Here is a 14,559-nt window from a genome sequence, read left to right as displayed (position 1 = left end):
GTAAAAAGAAACAAGAGTGCTTGTATGATGGTAGTAAGGTTGTTTGGTAGGGTTAGGAATTAGCAGTCACAAGTGAAATGTGTATGTAGGAAGTATAACAGTAAAGTAAGAAGGAGTGGGTGGGAATTTGGGGTAGGGTAACAGGCTTCCACTATCAGGTCAAATTATAACAGAAACCAGTTTATAGTGGATACAAATCAATTAACAGAGAGGTACAAAGTAGAAGAGGCTTTCTTAGATTTCCTAAATGCAGAATTCAGTCAGCCAGGAAGACTAAGTAACTGGCATATACAGTGTAAGCTGTTGGTCAAGAGAAAGGACAGTGGCCAACTTAGTAAGTGGTCCTTAGAGTTATAACATCAGAATCAAAAGTAATATTTCTCATACAGTTATATTTTTTATCCCCTTAAAGGCTACTGCAAATAAGGAGTAGCAAAATTCATTTGTGCACATTGTGTTTAGAATGTGGTACTATCACTAGCATGATTCATAAACTTAGACTGCAAATGAGATGTCAACACAATACTTCTATGACATACAAGTTGGTGAGTGCAGTACATACTTGTATACTATGTTATGTGTACAGTGGCAGTGATGCAAATATGTGTTTGGCTGTGAGTCAGGCACATATCTACCATGTAATGGGTACAATGCGCACACCACAGTGTGTGCTTTATTATGAGGATGACCAGCAGATAGCAAAAGAGACATCTGTCAACACAGTTCTTGCCTGACAGTAGTGTCATACATAAATCTCCTCAGCTGTGGGCAACAGAAGTTCATAAAACCTTTCAAATATTTGTCCATGAGTATGGATGATATAATATTCCCATACACTGAATTAAGGGGATCCTGCTGGGAGCTACTAGTGAACACTGCTGTTTCATATCACAGCTTCTGTAGAAAATGTGTGTAGTTATGGCAACAGGTTCAAAGAGGACTAATTGTTAAGTGTTAGCTACAAAAAACTTTTCTCCCTACACTTAGTACTAATGTTGTCCTGATCTATAATGAAGCATTACAGGAAGAGCTGTCTACTTCAGAACAGAGCAGATGGTAGTATCTGGTTCTAGCTCCACGTTTTAGGTAATTAGGGACAGCTAATATGCAGTTATTGTTGACTTTGTTAATTGTGTACTTTGCTAGGAGGGTTAATTTGCATAGGTTCTCTGCAATGGTGTACTACATTTATACAACTTTGTAAATACCACAGTGACGGACTTACCCAGTTGTGTAGCCAGGTTCCTGAATCATATAGGGCTACACATTAATTCTCTCATACAATTTTGATGCTTGAAGAGAATTATCCAAGCACTTGTGGGTAGCAGTCACATATGTCAGCAAAGTCTTTTGAAAATTATCAAAACAATCAGCAGTAAAAGGATCAAATCTGTTCCTGCATCTCTGACTTATGTCAGTGCTTTTGGCACTATAATTTCTTAATTACTTTTTCAGGAAGTATGTTCCAATCATTAACCACCTCTTCTTAAAACGCATTCCCATGTATCTCCATTATTCCACTGTCAATTATTTTAACCATACCCCATCTCCCCACCCAATTAAAATAAACTTCTGGTTTATTTTTCTACCCCTACCCTACCCTTGTGTTTTTACCAAGTAATCCTGGCTGCAACCCTTCAACAGGCAGGCCTACTAACTTATTTAATGTTGACTCACTCTATAAACTAAGTCCTAGAGCTGAGAAGGGATCACTTACACAGCAGATGGATGCTGGATGGTATCATATGACAGCAGCTGGTCAGGATCCATAACTAAAGAAGCAAGGTGTAATGACATCAGCTTGAAGGATGCATTCACTTCCTTGTCAAATGTCAGAAATCAGTCACTCCCTTTTCTTTACATGTTGTAACATACAAAGTCCTTGGTCTGTACAAGAATTCATGCAGGCAGTACTGAACCACATATCAATACCCTAGTACAGGATAGCTAGATGATGACCAAATCATCCTACCCTCCTACCCTCCCACCAGCTGACCCTTCAAGCACATTACAAATTCTCCCAAACCTGGAAAGTACAGTTGTGTAATTTGAGCTTACTATTACAGTAGATGTTCAAATTATCACTGCTCCAGTAGTATTAAGTATATGGGTTATATCCTGCCAAGGATATAACAGCTGGCCAGTTTCCAAAGCTTCAGGGCACCTTCCATGTATCAAACTGTCAGGCAACTTGTGCTGAGCTGACTAAATGACAAGTTTGGGAGAAAATCCCTTCAAAGCATTCATGCCAACAGAGAGAGGGAGGCTGAGCCCTGAAAAGACAATGCTAGGAACAAGAAAAAATAAATGTCCACACCCTGGCATAAAAATCACAAAAAAACAAAGGGCGAAGGAGGGAGCTACTGCAGAAGTGACCATTCATACAGCTACTGTAATGCTAAGTGCAACCTGCACAACTGTACTATGTTCACCACATTGATCACTACTGCAGTAGCCTTAGCTATATGGGTAGATTACCTTAGCAAACTACATTTGGGAGGTGGAAGGAGAACAGTCCAGTAGCCACTGGAGTCTGGTCCCAGCAAAACTTTATCTGGATCTAGAGAATATATCAAGCTTATATTTCTTTGTAAAAGCACGTACAGAAAACCAAGCAGTAGCTTAGATAATATGTTTAGAATGCAGTCCTTTCCAAAATGCCATTAATGAAGCCAAGGCCCTGGTACAGTGGGCCTTAACCATACACGGAATAGTTTTGTTATGGTAAGTATAACAGGTAATAGCCTTTGATAACCATTTAGAAGCAGACTGTTTAGACCCAGATTGCACTTTCATCTTGCCTTCACAATAAATGAACACTTGATCTGAAGAGCTGAAAGATTTAGTTATGTCAAGACAGTACATGGGTTGTCTGAGGATATCCAAGGTATGGAGTATCTTTTCTCCCTCAATGTAACCTCAGGAATAAAACTGGGAGATGGATAGTTCAGCTTAAATTAAATTCAGATACCACTTTAGGCATAAAAGAAGGTTTAATTCTCAAAGAAACCCTATCCATATGGAAAATGAGATAAGGTTGACTCACCATAAGATCTTGCAACTCAGATACCCTTCTTGCAGAGGTCAGAGCAATCAGAAAAACTCTCTTCATGTTAAGAACCTCAACTCAGCCAGATTACCTGGTTCAAATGAAGCAAGTGTTAGCATCTCTAACTTAAAATTAAGATCCCAAAGAAGGGCTACTGGTTTTCGTGGAGGCCTTTTATGCAAAACCGCTTTCAATATCATTTTGACATGAGACTGCATTGAAAGAGGAGGACCCATCGGCAGGCATGCAGAAATGGATGATAAATGAACCTTGATAGAGAAATAAGAAAGGCCATATGGTAGTAACTCAGGCAAATATTGTAAAACCAGAACAATCATCCCTGAATGGGTGCTGCTTATGCAGCTGGCACCAACTAGAAAATCTATTCCATTTGCTTATATTTGACTTTCTAGTAGCAAGCTTTCTTGCCACTATTAGCACCTATCATCCAGGCAGTCAGTTGAAGATGAGTGATGTTGGGACGTATTAAATGTCCATGTTGTTGTGTGAGTAGATCCAGTCTGTGAGAAAGCTTGCGGTAATTGCCTTTAGTCATTTCCAGAAGATGGCCTTGTCCAGAAGCGGCTACTCTGGATATTAGTGGAAAGGTTGGAAAAGCATAAAAGAACATTGATGTTCAAGGAAAAGAAAAGGCATCTGTCTTCCTGGCCTTCTTATATGGAGTCCTGGAACAGAAACTCGCCAGTTGATTGTTCAGAGAGGAGGCAAAGAGATCTCTCTGAGGAACTCCTCACAGATGGATTAAATCTTGGAAGACCTCCTCATCAAGTTTCCATTCATGATGGTCTTCCCTGGTCCTGCTCAGCCTATCTGCCAACCATGTTTGCTCTGACAGAAAGTAGGACACCTGCTGAGTGAGAAGCTATATACCATGCTAACATGGCTAGTCTGAAAAGGGGCTACAATATGGTTACTCCTTTCTTATTGATGATTACACATGACTGTGGTATTGTTTGTAACCACTTGAAGATGTCCCAGGGGCCAAAGATGGTACAGAGGGTTGAGTGCTTTGATCAGGGAAAGCATCTCCTTCATATTTATGTTCTTGCATCGGTCTTTGGTGTCCCACACCCCCTGTACTTTTATCTTTCTTGAAACTGCACCCCAAGCAAAGTCCAAAGTATCTGTGTTGACTGTTTTGGAGCAGGGAGGGAGAAGGGGAGACCTGAAGTTTAGGACCTCTATTATCTCTACCAAATATTTTTCTTTTGAAACCCACTGCACTGGGATTTGAAAAGATAAAGGGTGCTGATGTTGGGACCAAAGAGATTTCAGATACCTCTGTATATTTCTCATGTGGAGTCTTGCTGGTGTATCTTGAGCATTATAGATGCCATGAAACCCAAAATCTTGAGGTATTCCCTCCCAATGACCAAAGTCTGAGAGGAAAACCTTAGACCCTTATAAAGATCAATTTATCCTGTGGAAGAAAAGCTCTTTAAACTGAAGTGTCTAGTTAACATCCCAGGAAAACAATCCTATGTGAAGGAGTCAATAAAGACTTTAAATGTCCTCTTGGAATCCCAGCTTGTATAAGAGATTTCTCACTCATTTTCAAGAAAGAGATCCCCCACATACAGGGAGAGTCAGAAGCTGAGCTCTCCTCTGAGTCGGAATCAGAAATCTGAGAAGAAAATCCTGTATCTGTCCCTTCAACTACCTGCCCAGATTCAGAATTGTGAACCTCTTCAGGAAAAGAGGTAGCCCCCTTTCTTTTACCAGAAACTACTGTACAAGATTGATTACTAGCTTGAATTAAACCCTGTGCCATACCCAGTAAACTACTCCTCTCCAAGGAAATTTGAGGAAGAGTAGATACATATTTAGCATTCTATTTCTTTTTGACAGGAAAAATTGGACTAACAGTGTCATTAATGGCAACAGCAGCTTTCCCAGGGATACGCATGACATTCTAACAAAACATGGAAGACTTCTTTGTTCCTTCTCTTAGGTCCAACGAGCGGCTCTCCCATGCCTACTGAGGGGACACCAATAGCTTCAGAGGATGTGGCTAACCCTCAGTCCATAATGGCTGTAGGTGCTACATCAGAGGGATCCGAGGTAAAAGGTGAGTAATTTGAGGTGCAACTAATGGCCACAAAACAGTCACCCAACCTGCATGCAGCTGAAGCAAATTGCTTGCCTGCTGTGATAGCAAAGGCTGTTTCCTTAACTTTTTCTTTTTGTGGCTGAAAAGAAAGACTGGCTACAGAACAGACAGATTGTTCCATGGTCAAGACAAAAATGGTTACTTCTTTCTCCGGGAAAACAAGCAGCAAATGCCGATAAACACTAAAAGTCTTTAAAAGTCATTTTTTCACAGACAAATACAGTAAATAAAGCACTTTTAAAAAATGTTGCCAGCTCCACAAAGTAAAATAAACAATTTCTTCACAGAAAAAATGTTTTCAGTTACTTTAAACAATTTTTAAACTGACAAAAAAAGAATTTAAAAGTACAATACAGGCTTGTGACAGTCCATTAAGACTCAAACTCCTAGCTTTAAACTAACTTTCCTGAAGAGAAATGTATTAATAACAAAAAAATATTGAATAGAAGTTTTTTTTTCCCATGAAAGGAAGTTATCTGCCCAGAAAAGGAATAGTACAAGCTGACTGTCAATTCTCGAGAGCCTCAGAGTGGCATACTGTTAGGGAACAGTAAAGCTTTGAACGGCTTGGCACCCAAACTTGTCTTTTATTCAGCTCATCTTGAGCTGACAGACAGTTTGGGCATGTGGAAGTTGCCTACAAGCTTTGCAAGCTGGCAAGCTTATAACCCAAATGGCTAACGCTACTGTAGTAGTAATCAATATGATGGACATCACTGATGTCCCCAGACCCTGGAAATTAATTTTGGTAACAGAGACACTTTCTTTCATAAAAAGAAAGGAATCCTACTGGGAATCAGGACTATGTAACAGCCATGTAAATAAGTCTGATAAACTGACAACGGAGCTTGGAAAGGTAGTCTCATCTTGTAAAAAACACAGCAACCCACTCAGTGACACTCGCTGGGACCATTAAAAGCAGACAGTTCACCATACAGTTCACCAGTTAACAAACTGAAGTCTTCTGGATTACTTAAAAGCACTACACCTCTCACCCCCACTGGCCCTATTTTTTTCAATTATTAAGGAATTCCCAATATTATTCTAGCATGTCAAAGGTCAGTTGTCAATCTCCTCTGTCCCAGCTGGTGAATGAGTCATCCCCTTGGCAAAAAACAGTGCCCCCAAATTACCACATAGGTCATCTAGATCAGGGAGGTCATCGTGCTCTTTACTCATCCCTCATCAGGCCCATAATTGAGTACAATGCCCCTTTGGATGTGTATTTTACCAGACACCTGCAGCAACTAACAGATGCCATATGCTGCCCGTTAAAGAAACCAGCTCTAAAAGCCATGTCCAACGGAATTAATGGACATGCCGCACCTCAGAAAATATAACCCAGAGGCTCCTTCACAAATGGGTGGCGAAAAGCAACACATTCTGGGCTAGCTTATAAATGCCAAATGAACTAGATTATTCCAGTACAAACATTAAAATCACAGGTTCCAAAACACAGATTAAGAGCTTTCATTCCTCACCTCTCCAGAATAACTACTGTTTGACTGCTCTACACTTTTATACTCTCTAATAGTTTAATTGACAAAGTCATTCAATAATCTCTTCATTCACATTTAAAGGCATAGTCTAAAAAAACTGCAACAAGTGTAAACTACACACACTGCTTTCTGAAATATTTACAGATAAAAAACTGTGTACATAGAAATAAAGTAAAATAACATTGCATTGAATTAACCATGTCACAGTAACAAAGCCCTCCTTTTGAGAGCAGGAACTAATGAAATGTATTTGTTTAAACCTGGTAGAGTACCAGCATCTAAATTCAGCTGCCACATCAATACTTTATACTCAAGAGAAGTCTCCAAGTCCCTGCCCCTTTCTGGAAGGCATACTTTTTCCAACACCCAAAACTTGAACTTGGCTTGCTTGCAAGTTAAAGTGTGATTGTATAAAGCATCTGTTTCTTTTTGCTTATTAATCTCATAGGAATATTTATATATCCATTGTTTCAACTTTCTCTCTGTCTTCCCAATGTAGTATGATGGACATTGTATGCAATAAGCTATGTATACTACTCCTGTTGTATTACAGTTGTATCCATTCCCTACCAATGTTCTTAAATTGTCTCCAATGGATAAATCTTCATTCTTTTCTATATATGCACACTGAGCACAAGCCCCACATTTGTAAGTACGTTTGTTTTTCCCTGGTTTTTGATTATCACCCTTTCAAAAATATATATTTTTAATTTGGACCCCTTTTATATCCAAATTTTAAGGTCTTAGCAAACACATCCAGACAATTGGGCATTCTGGAAAACAATTCCCAATATTTTATAATAATTTCTTTGACTTCCTTAGTGTCTGAATGGTACTCTATAGGCATAAATAATTCCCCCTTATTACTCCTATATTCCATTTGTAGATCGTATTGTGGAACAGCTTGCAGCACATTATTGTTCCAAAAGGGATACATATTTTTTACCCCAATTAGTCAAAATTTCCTCCTTGGTTACTTTAATTAAATCCATTGGGTATCCCTGTCTGTAAATAGTTGTTCAACATGTGTGCGGCTCTTACCATCTGCCCCTTTATTATTTTTTTTGCATAAGAGGATGCCCACTCTGAAAATGCAGATATGAATTGGAAAAGTTTTCTTTACGATACGTGGATATATACTTGTTCATATATCTAGCCTTTCTAATTTTTACATCCAAGTAGTGGATCTCCTCTATATTCACTTTGTGAGTAAAGGAAAGGAAACTAGTGGTACTGTTAATATAGGTAATAAAATTCACTATATTCTCCACAGGTCCCTTCCAAACGATAAAAATATCATCCAGAAAACAAAAATGAGATCTAATGCTGTTTGAATACATAGCTGTGTTAAAAACAAAATTTGTTTCCCAATACAAGAGAACAATATTGGCATATGCAGGGGCACAGGATGCCTCCATAGCTACCCCGTCTATTTGCCTATAGTATTCTTCCTGGATAAAAATTAAATTTTTTTTTTAGTACTGTTTTCCATGTTTTCTATAAATATTTTGAACTCTTGGTGGGATAACAAATCAAATCTACCAAAATCTCCTCAAACCAACGCATACCAGTATCATGGGGAATCACACTAAACAGGTCTTTTATTTCTATTTCCCACATGTTTTTTAAAAAATTCCATGAATCTATTAATATGCGCTGATATAATCCATAAAAGAGTTTGAGTTTAGTGTCAACATATATGGCTAGAGGTTGAGTTTTTGAACTTGCTGAAGAGACTATCGGACATAGGGTGGGTCACTGAGGTCCTTATGGACCTTAGGTATTCCAAAAATACCAGAAATGACTGACTTAGGTACTAAAAAAAAAAATCAAATAATTCCTTATCCAACATCCTCTGTAACACATTCTCTAAACATAAATCAATGTTTTTGTATGCAAGGCTTATCTCATTTTTTGATACTGCTACATACCTCCCTTCACCACGTGGTATCTCATTCATTTTGCTTACATATATCCACTGTCCCATAATTATGACACCACCCCCTTTGTCAGGCTTCATGATTCTTATCTGGTTGTTGCTTCTAAGTTTCTGTAATAAAAGTATCTTAGCTTGTGTTAAATTGCAATGGGACCTCCTTCCCTTCTAGTGGTATCTCAACTGGACCATGGTCACCAAACATGGTTTTCAAATTCAAGTTCCTAACAAACATTTTAACATCCAGAATAGTATTTCCTACAGCAGCCATCCTTGTGGGAACAAAGGTAAATCTTTTTCGGAAAAGTAAGAAAAGTGTGTCGGTGATGTCGATATCACTGTAATTAAATATATGAAAATTGTCTTTAGTAAAAATAATGCAATTGTTATCCCCACCACTAGACCCAGTGGAAGATTCGTCCATCTGGTTAAAAGGGATTTCTAGTACCCCCCCCTCCTCTCTGATAATAAGTTTGATATCCGTCCCCTCTGTTCCACCTGTGCATATGTTGGTTACCCCGTAAAATGTAGAAATCTGGGTGATCTCCTCGGGGGGGGGGGTCTCTCTAAAGGGGTTGGGCTTGCCCCTGCTCACAGTTGTTGAGGTTCATCCCCTCCATAGGGACCTGAGTGCTCGAAATATCATATTGTTCAACCTCTTCATACGGAGACCACCTATACTTCTTATTTTTGGGTAATGCGTAAGAATATGCTATACCCCTTCTGTAGTCTAAATCAGCTCTTTCCAGTTTGGAATTTTTCCTCTTCCTGTTTTTATCAGTTATAACATCCACCTCTTTAACTATATTAAAATACTTGTTGTTGTGTTCTTGTACACCAAGTAATAAATCTTTTTCAATAATTGTGTTTAAATTCACAATTTCAGTAAACAATTGCTCCATCATACATTCATTATGTTTCACAACTGCCCGCATAAGGGCTAAATCACACTCACTTAATATATCTACCAGTTCATAACAACATTTTATACCCTCCATAACATGATTTGGAAATTTGATATTTGGGTACTTGCTTGTTTTCTAAGTTGTTTTTCAAAAAACAATTGTGAACTGCCAAAGTTTTATATTTAATAAGTTTGTCCTTAAGCTTGTATAACATACCTTGGTATGTCATGTAACCAATCAGAAAAGCTTGGAAGTGAAATACTTTAGTGGCAAGTATTAAACATGCAAATCCTAGTTCCTTATACCAAAACTTAATCAGAAAGAAACATTTTCTTATAAAAATATAGAAATATGAAGGGAATTCCTTACTGGGACTGAAAGATGTACACCAGCCAAAAATGGTGTCTGACAAACAGAGCTTTGAAGAGTCATAGTTACCACCTAAGAAAAATAACTAACTGAGATAAAGCTTTCAGTGACAAGCAGTAGACACAAAAGACCCAGCTCCTCACAACATAATTATATATAAGCACTATACTTTTCCTGAAAAAAAAAAAGAGAAATTAAGCAAGGAAATCTCCAAAGGGAACCATAAATGACTACTTTGGATGGTGCAGTGGTAGCATTGTCGCCTCACAGCAAGAGGTTCTCAGGTTTGATTCTTGGCTGTGGTGCCTTCTGTGCAGAGTCTGCATGTCCTCTCTGCATTTGTGTGGGTTTCCTCCGGGTGCTCCGGTTTCCTCCCACATTACAAAGACATGCATCTGGAGCATTTCTCCCTGGGCCTCCGCTGAAAATTGGCTTCGCTCCAAGTTGGACTTTCCCGGTAAACAATTATTAAATTACAAAAATAATAAATAAATAATACTGGATAACAAAGATGTGTGACAAGTTGTAAATGGAGCTCAGTAGAGTGTGAAAAAAAATCTGACAAAGTTTTTAAAGCTTTTCAGCAAAACTTTAAATGGCAACCCTCCCAATACCATCCCCACACCATAAAGTATGAAGAAAAGGTTATTATATTCTTCACAAAATAGAAATAATTATAAAAGATCTCCCTCAGGGAACTGTATGAGAACAATAAGATTCTGAGGTAAAATAATAGCAACAACCCTTAAAAATTCTCGATAACAGTTTTAAAAAAACTTTTAATAAAAAAGCATACAATTTCCTTCAGAAATAATAATTCTGTGGAAGACAATCACCAACAAAGAGTCTATTCTTCTGTGGCAAGAAAGTTCTGAAGTTTTGGTTCCCTTGCCTCTGAGTTTATTCTATTTCCTCATGCAGGATAGTGTCTAGGGTGCATGGAAGTTGCCATAAAGCTTTGGAGGCTAGCTAATGGAGTCCAATCCTTGAACAGGTCATCCCATATACCTCAGGCTACTACAGCAGTGAAGTAATGATGAACATCAGATCGTACCTCAAATGCCTATTTAAAGGAGCTAAAACTTTTTCAACACATAAATAAGACAGGTTGAGCTGATAAATTCATATTCTGATGTATCCCCCATCTCTGAAACAAACTTCAACTACATGTCAAGCAGAATAGTATCCTTGTCAACTTAAAGGTAAAGCTAAATAACTGGATGAACAGCCTCAAATTCTCTGCAGTCTAGCTTGTCTTGCCCTCCTTGAGGGTGAAGGAAACTTTTGAAGAGAGGATGCTGGTTAGGCTTGTAATAGTCTAGGTATATACCCATGAACCTGTAAAGCATCCAAAGCAATATTCATGTAAATAAGGTATTTCAAAATTAGCAAAACATTGGATGAAACATAAAAAACAGCTACAGCACACATTATTTCAGAAAACAAGCAACAAAGTGCACCCACCAGCCTTTCCAACATATGAAGCATCTGGTTCATAGCCTCCAGTCGATGAGCGATGTCTTCCCAGTACAAGGTCAGTGCCACCACTGGCTTAGTATCATACCAAGGAAGATAGTAGTAACAGTTACCTGGAAAATTCCAAGAGGCAGAGCTTAATACTGTCAAGCTTAACTCAAGGTTTCAAGTTTCAGAATATATTTCTCAATTTATCAAGGTAATACTTCATCGTGATGGAGACGTACTCATCAGACCACTTATATTTACCTTTACATGATTCCATGCATTAATTCTGTGTTATTTCTAACATATATGATCCTTTTCTAGCTGTACATGGCTATAATGAAAAAGCCTTACACAGCCAGGCACAATGATACATGGACCATTGTGTAGGATGGCTCCAGCTAACTGTGCAAACGTAGGTGAGCAAATGAAAACCTAGATCCAAAGCTCTCAAAATTTTAATTCTGTCAAAACAGAACCTGAATTGTCTGAGGTATCCGTTTCTCCCTCAGTTTTAGGTTTAGGGAAGAAAACAAGGAGATAAACAGCTTGGCTTAAAGTAAACTCACAAACAAGCCACTTTAGGCAAGGATATTTGCCATCTCCACCAAGTGATTTCTCTTCTGACAAACTCCAGCTCTGGGATTTGAAAAGACAAAGGATGTTGGTGTTGGGGACAGAGAGACTTCAGACAGCACTGTATCTTTCTCATGTGGAGGTTTGCCAGTAGTAATATCAAAATCACAGATACAATGATATCCAAAATCCTTAGGTACTCCTTCCCAGTGACTGAAGTCTGTGAGGAAAAAGATCTATTTTTTTCCTGTGGAATAAAAGCTCTTTGAACTGAGGTGTCAAGCTGACACCCCAGGAACAAAATTCTCTGTAAAGGAGTTAAAAAAGACTTATGAATGTTCTTCTGGAATCACAGTTAGTGAAAGAGATCTCTCACCCAAGTGAGAGATTCCTGACACATTGAAAAAGACTCTGCAAAGATAAGAAAGTCATCCATATATGGAAAAATCTGAATACCATGTAGCCTGCAAAGAATTATAACTGGGGCTAAATATTTTGTGAACACTCTTGGTGCAATAGATAGTACAAGATAGTACAAGAGGTAAGGCACAGAAAGTGTAGCTGTGTAACTTGAACTTACCATAACAGTAGATGCTTGAAGGATCACTGCTGCAGTAGCTTTAGGTATATGGGTTATATCCTGCCAATCTGCCAGACAGATTCCAAAGGTTCAGGGCACCTACCATTTGCTCAAACTGTCAAGCAGCTTGAGTTGAACTGACCAAAAGACAAGTTTTGGTGTGAAAAAGGGAGAGGTCAAGCCCTGCAAGAACAATGTTAGGAATAACAAAACATAAATGCATACACCCTGGTATAAAAAACATACCAAAAATAGGGGGATGGAGGGAGAGAGCAGCTACTGTAGCAGTGATCATTCAAACATATGTTATTACAAGTTCAGTTTACACATCTGTACTATGGACATCATATTGATCACTGCTGCAGTAGCTTTAACTATATGGGCAGATTACCATAGTTAACTACATTTGGGAGGTGGAAGGAGAAGATTCCAAGAACCCCTGGAGAATGGTCCTAGCAATGCTTGATCTGGACCTAAAGAATGAATTAAGCTTATAGTGCTTTGTAAAAGTATGTACAAAGAACCAAGTAGCAGCTTCTAGAATATCTGTAGATTCCAACCATTTCCAAAAAGTTATAGATGAAATAAAGGCCCTAGTAGAGCGGGCCTTGACTCTACCTGGAATAGATTTTGTGACAGCGAGTATAACAAATGGTAATAGCTTTAGACAACCATTTGAAAATAGTCTATTTTGAGACAGGTTGTCCCTTCTTATCTTCACAAGAAATACTTATTTGAAGATCTGGGAGCTATAGTTCTGTCAAGATAATACCCAAGTTGTATGTTTACATCCAGGGGAATGTAATATTCTTTCTCCCTCATTTAAGATTCAGTTAAAAAAAATAGACAGGTGGATAGTTTGGTTTAAAGTAAATATGGATAACACTTTAGGCATAAAAGGATTAGTTCACAGAGAACCCTGCCCCAATGAAAAATGAAATAGGGATGAATCACGGTGATATTAGCCTGCAACTCATATACCCTTCTTGCAGAGGTCAAAGCTATCTGTAAGACGGTTTTCCATGTTAAGAACCTCAAATCAGCCAAATTAGCTGGCTCAAATGGAGCAACTCTTAGCTTCTCTAACACAAAATGAAGATCTCAGGGAGGAGTCACCTCTTTACTTGGCCTCTTATGCAAAGCCCCTTTCAAGGACATTTTGACATGAGCCTACCTTGGAGGATTTATGAGCAGACATGCTGAAATGGACAATAAATGAACTTTGATATAGGAATAAGAAAGGCCACAGGATAGTAACTCTCACAAATATTGTAAAAACAGACAACTAGACCTGAAAGAGTGATGGTTATGTTTCTGACACCAACTAGATATCCTTTTCCATTTGCTAATATGTAATTTTCTAGTAGCAGGCTTCCTTGCCTCCATTGGTACCTGCTGCACATCTTCCATAAACAGACGACTAAAAGGAATTAAGACCTTATCATCCAGGCAGTTGGCTGAAAATGACTGCTGTCAGAGTGAATCAAACACCTCTGTTCCTTTGTGAGTAGATCTAGTCTGTGAGGAAGCTTGTGGTAATAGCCCTAGGCAATTTCTGAAAGAGGGGAGAACCACAGTTAACTAGGCCAGAAGGCAGTCACCACACCTATCTTGTGGGATCCCTTCTGAATCTTCAGAAGTACCCTGGATATTAGTGAAAAGGGTGAAATAGCATACTGGAACACTCTTATCTAAAGAAAAGGGATCTGTCTTCCAGGCCTTCTTGCATAAACTGGAACAGAATCTGGTCAGTTGATTGTTCAAAGAGAAGACAACAAGGTCTTCTTGAGGAAACCTCCACAGATTGATCAAATATTGGAAGACCCTCAGAGCTAGTTTCCATTTGTGAGGGTATGCCAGGTCCTGCACAGCTTTTCTGCTAAACAATTTTGCTCTGACAGAATGTAGGATGTCAGTAGAGTAAGACCGTGTTGTGAAGCTATATCCCAAGCTAACATGGGTAGTTTGCAAAGTGGGTATGACCTGTTCCTCTTAACTTGTTGATGTACCTACCACATGACACTGGTACTGTCTGAAACTACTATGAAGAGGT

This window comes from Protopterus annectens, chromosome 9.part0, assembly GCF_019279795.1.
Source record: "Protopterus annectens isolate FY-2018-M chromosome 9.part0, PAN1.0, whole genome shotgun sequence".
In the NCBI taxonomy this organism is placed as follows: Eukaryota; Metazoa; Chordata; order Ceratodontiformes; family Protopteridae; genus Protopterus; species Protopterus annectens.
This window is presented reverse-complemented; position numbering follows the sequence as displayed.